We start from the raw sequence: 6,000 nt of genomic DNA on the forward strand, positions 1-6,000 counted from the left end.
TATATTGCGGGACCAAGTTTTTGAGATTTGACAAGGTGTGTATATATGGAAGAAAAATTTCGAAATTATGAAGAAATATCTAACAAATTCATAAAGAATATCAAACGAATTATAGTAAGATTTTCACATCACCCCTATAAATAGGAGGAGCCACATTCTTTATTTTTACAACAAAATATATCACACAAAATTCGTGAGTGTGCTCCCTAGTGTTGTTAAGATTCTAAAGCATTTTTTTCAAGTCGAAGTTATATCCAGGTGCTGTCAAGAATTAGACAACAGTTTTGCGGTTTACAAGGCCAGAAATCGTCCTCTTTCACGTTTTTAGTATCAAGATTCGAGGTAAGTGGGCTTATGTTTTAAAATAGTTCGAACATGAATTGTATCTGTTTTCGAAAGTTTCATTTGAGCATGAGTTATTTGTTTCGTGTTGTGTTAAAATACCCATTTTTTTAGCACTGTTAAGATTCAACGAGATATGGGAAGGATTTCTCAAATATTATATGTTATGGGCCCTTACACAGTGGGATTGTAAATGTTATATGACATTTCCCTATCAAATAAAAATAAATTAGGGACTGAGTGATGCTTACTCACCCCTTACTAACCCTAAGCATGGAGCATGACATCCGTGCTGAGAAGGCCCATCTTCGGGGATTGGGCCCCAATCACAAGCTCTTCAAAGGTGTTGCCCGGGTTCTCACAGTAAGTATCTCTATCTTGCATTTTGTCTATCTTTTTAATAATAATTTTTCTAACTTCCTTCTTATTTATGCAGGGACTTCAAAATTAGTTGTTTCTTATGAAGATGTTTCTATTCTAGCCAGAAGGGAGGTATGTCAGGCCCGAGATGCCATCGAACTCCATGGATAAATTAAGGATGAATTGGACAAAGCCAGCCAGCTTCATGAGGAAGAAGAGTTCAGGATGAGAACCGCCAAGGTGGTAGCCCACCAACAGATGGAGGAGTCCCAGATGGAGCTGAGGCGGACTCAAGTGGAGGCTGAGGTCTCCTAAAGGAGATTGGAGGAAGAGCTTGAGGCTTCCCAAGTTCAGGCTAGATTGGTGCCGGAGAAACCAGAGGCTTCCTTAACCTAGGCAAATGAGGCAGTGGCTGCTAGGCTGGCAAAAAACCCAAAATTCTCGACCCTGCTCGATTCCCATCCCATTCCCTTCCCGCAAATTTCCCGACCCGCAGGTTCAGAATTTTTCCCGTCCTGATTTATTTTTCCCGTAGGGTATATAGCTCATTCTATAACCTCTCAAAAATCTCTCATAACATAAATAAAAGACGTAAAAATATCTTCAACATTACTTAAAATCATAAATAATAACTAGTACGAAAAACTAGCGTCGGTCCTCAGGTTATGTGTACCTTCAGTCCAGCAAAGTCAACCACCAAGACCTCCATTATCATATTCATAATCAATATCACCTGCATCAATCACACCTAGTGAGTCTAAAGACTCAACACGTCATATTCTTGATAACGAGTAATACGTAATACAGTTAACATATAACAGTGAAAAATAATTCTACTTAAAATATCGTTTTCATGAAGATGCATAAACATAAACATATTCGTACATATTTTCATGATGCATAAAATTTTTAAATAAAAATATTTTCATAATCTTATGATAAACATTTTCATATAAACATAAAAATATTCATATACATATTCATATCAACATATTCATGTCCTCATATTCATATTCATATTAACATATTCATATTCATGTTCGTGTATGTTGAATTCATATCGTGATTGAGACTCGTATTCTTAAACGTAGTGGGCGATGGATCCATCTACATGTAACCACATTACTGGGAGGCGGGGATACCAGCGACACTCTCACCCGTCAACTGAGCCTTGGAAAATGTATTAACATATTCCTAATCGTATCACGTATTCGTATTCGTATTCGTATCCAAGGAAACACGATCGTCGGGCTCCCACTGAGACCATAACCCTCACGATATCTCCAACATGTAGTAGTCACAATCCTTCACATCCTTCAACATGTCGTATTTCCATCACTTACTAAAAAAATGCATATAATATCATTTTATTTTGAAACCAAGCATGCAACATATATTTTCAATGTCTGATTTAAACCTTAATAATTCATGAACATTAAAAACAATCATATTTCGACATATAAAATTTCATAAACATCCATAATCACTGAAAATAATCATATTAGCATAAAAATATCATTTAGGACACTGCCATGACATTTACTAATTTTTAGGTGTAAAAAGACTGTTTTACCCCTGGACGTAAAATTTCACGTTTTTGACATTTTCTTAATTTCATTGACTCTAACATGCCCAAAATAATTATTTAAGCCTACATGAATTTTCTCATATTTTTATTTAGCATAATACGAGGACTTTTAAACAAATCTTTAAATGTGACGTATTAATGCATTTTAATCTCGAATTAAACCAAACATTAATATAAAATTCCCAAATTTAAAACTTAGACTTATAATAATAATTTAAGTTTAAACCTAATTTTTCAGAATTTTATAAAGCTTAAAACTAGGCTTTTTAATTAACTCGTTAATTGGCGTTTAGTGCGGCGATTAAATTCTAAATAAATCCAAAACTCGTTATTTTGATCCCAAATTTTAAACATAACATTTTTAAGATTTATTCTACCCTTCCAAGTCATGAGCCACTCCTGTGGACCCATGGATTCAATTTTAGTCTTTTAATTTTCGTTTTTGACACCCTACCGAGCGCACCGAGCCATCTCCTAATTTACTCGAGCCACGCCCGAGCCACCTTGAGCCAAAACCTAGCCAACCCACCTAGGGACCCTACTGACCAAGCCCAGACCGAAAAAAAGCCCTGGCCCGACCAAAAACTTGCTGGAAACTCACCCCAATTTCTGCACGATTCAAGCGTGAGACTGGCCCGGGGCCGAAGAGGGCGTGTGGTGATGTCGGTTCCATGAAGTGGCACGAACAATGAGCGGCTCCTGGCAGGCTTCTAGGTGGAGGGAACATGAATGAACCGTTCTTACACCGGAAGGAGAGGGATTCCAAGACTGTTCAATGTAATGGACTGTACAGTTGAAGATGGCTTAAAAGATTTGATTGGTACTACTCATATCACGAAGGTGCATCTTCTTTTCGGTAGCCATCACATAAGAACTCCAAAGTTAAGCGAGCTTGACTTGGGGCAATTCTATGATGGGTGACCTCCTGGGAAGTTTCCTAGAGTGCATGTGAGTGAGGACATAAGCAGGCTGAAAAGACTCGTCTTGGTACAGTGAGGACAATCGTCAAATCTGGGGGTTACAAGTGGTATCAGAGCCAGGTTCTCTCCGAGTACGGTGTGGTTCGAGGATGAACCAAGCGGAAGCTGGTGGGCATGTGAGGCCCGGGGCCGAAGAGAGCGGGGGTGATCGCTGGTGCCATGAGGTGGCACGGACAATGAGCGGCTCCTGGCAGGCTTCTAGGTGGAGGGAACATGAATGAACCGTTCTTACACCGGAAGGAGAGGGATTCCGAGACTGTTCAATGTATGGACTGTACAGTTGAAGATGGCTTAAAAGATTTGATTGGTACTACTCATATCACGAAGGTGCATCTTCTTTTCGGTAGCAATCACATAAGAACTCCAAAGTTAAGCGTACTTGACTTGGGGCAATTCTTAGATGGGTGACCTCCTGGGAAGTTTCCTAGGGTGCGTGTGAGTGAGGACATAAGCACGCTGAAAAGACTCGTCTTGGTACAGTGAGGACAGTCGTCAAATCTGGGGCGTTACAAGTGTACTTGCTATTTTGTTGTGTTGCAGGATTGATTTTCCTATATTTGAGTATTTGACCACTGAATTATAGGTCTCGAGAGATTTTAAAAAAAAAATCGGGATATCACATCCCCACCCGACAGGATCCCGAATGTTCGGGATCCTGAACATTCGGGTCCCTACACTTGTCATGTTCAGGATCGGGGAAAAAAAAGATTCTCAATTTTTATCATGAAATTACAAAACCTATTCTATATTCTTCGAGATCTCAGACCCGGCAGCATTAGTGTCCTTCTCTCCTGCCCCTTCCATCATCTACGTTCGGGATCGAGTTGATGTCCCGATTGAAATCCGGGAAGTCCTCCTTATCAGCCGGAAGAAGACCGGACTTTTCAAACTGTTCCTTTCACTTGTCGAAGCTGGCCTGGAATAAAGAATAAGTTTTATCTTCGACGACCAGTTTGAACTCCTTAGACATGAGAGAGGAAGTCTGTCATTCCTCCTCGAACAACAGTTGGGCCCCCAGGGCAGCCAATAGAGGTGGGATCGGGGCCCTGTGCCTCCCAGATAAGATAAAATACCGGGACCTCATGATTCCCAAACTTGATAAGATAAAATGTCGGGGCCTCATGCCTCCCAAACTTTAGATAAGATGTTTGGAGGCTTCATACATCCTAGACTTAATAAGATAAAATACATGGGCCTGATGCCTCCCGTGCTTTAGATAAGGTGTTAGGGCCTAATATCTCCCTGACTCAGTAAGATAATATGTTGGGACCTGATGCCTTCCGGGCTTTAGATAAGATTTCGATGGAAGGGGATCGGTTAAGGTGACCGCTTGCGCAATGGAAGTTTCAAAATTATTTTTCTATCAAGAAAATCGATCACTCTAAACTATAGTGTGTAGAAAATACAAGAAAACACAAAATGACATTCATAGGATGTTTTAAGATTTTACCTATTGTTTCGACTTTGATTGTTGCACTCCCAAGAGAAGGTTGTCCACAAATAGTATAATTCGGTGAGTCCGAATATCGTATCCACTGGGAAGCTAAGGTAATTACAAGTCCACTGCAATGTCTTTTTGTTTTTGTATTTTTTTTTTTTGTATTTTTTTAATGGTTTGAATCTTTAATTGGTAATTTTTAATTGTTCAAATTTTAATTTAAGTAGTTGAGATTAAAGGATCCACTCTTGGTATTTTAATAAAGTTAACATTAATGAAAATTATTGAAAGCCACATAATAAAATGGTTCCAATATATATTAAATAATCATATTTTTATTATGTTATATATTATTATCTTATAAGTATATAATATATACCAAAACTTGTAAATGTTGTCAAGTATTTATTGTGCTATATATAAATTTGTAAACAATAAATCAAGGTTCCCACTTTAAAAGGTTGGTAAACCAAACAAACATTTAAATGGTACCAACAAATTAATATTATGATATTAATATATAATAAATCAAGGCATCCACTTTAAATGGTTGGTAAAACCAAACAAACATTTAAATGGTACCAATAAATTAATATTATGATATATTCATATATAATAAATCAAGGCATCCACTTTAAATGGTTGGTAATACCAAACTAACATTTAAATGGCTCCAAGAATTGAGTGTAACATATACCAACAATAAATCAAAACTCCCACTTATAAATAGGGTATAATAATACTTAAATAAATAAATATAACATAAACAATAAATAATGATTAAATAATATAAAACATAGATTCTTACTTTTTAATAACCTTATTATCATGCCAATAGTTTCACCTTTTCAGCTCAACTTTGGGAAGTTAGCTACTCATTATTCAAAGTGTAAAACTTTGAATATGAATTTAACATGCTAATTATATTTAAATGAAGAAATAAAGGAAAAACAAAGAGAGAAATATTGTTGTGGGGACCCGGACGCTAATCATTTTCTTAATCATCTTTGGGATTTAATTATCAATTAATATAAAACAGGGTCTAAAAATTTTTCTTTTTAAAGTACAAGTGCGGAAGGTCACTACAAGAAAAGTGGGTTTCCGCGGCGTGCAATATGCGCCGCGAAATTGCACGCTGCGACGCACGCTGTAAAGTTGAAAGCCGTCTTAAGTTTGACACTATTGACGGCGTGCGATTTACGCTATGGTTTAGTCTACTAACGGCGTGCAGAGTATGCGCAGATATTACTTTCCGCAGCGTGCTTTTGATGCACGCCGTTATTTCTGTAAGT

This window comes from Primulina eburnea, chromosome 4 (assembly GCF_022965805.1).
Source record: "Primulina eburnea isolate SZY01 chromosome 4, ASM2296580v1, whole genome shotgun sequence".
In the NCBI taxonomy this organism is placed as follows: Eukaryota; Viridiplantae; Streptophyta; class Magnoliopsida; order Lamiales; family Gesneriaceae; genus Primulina; species Primulina eburnea.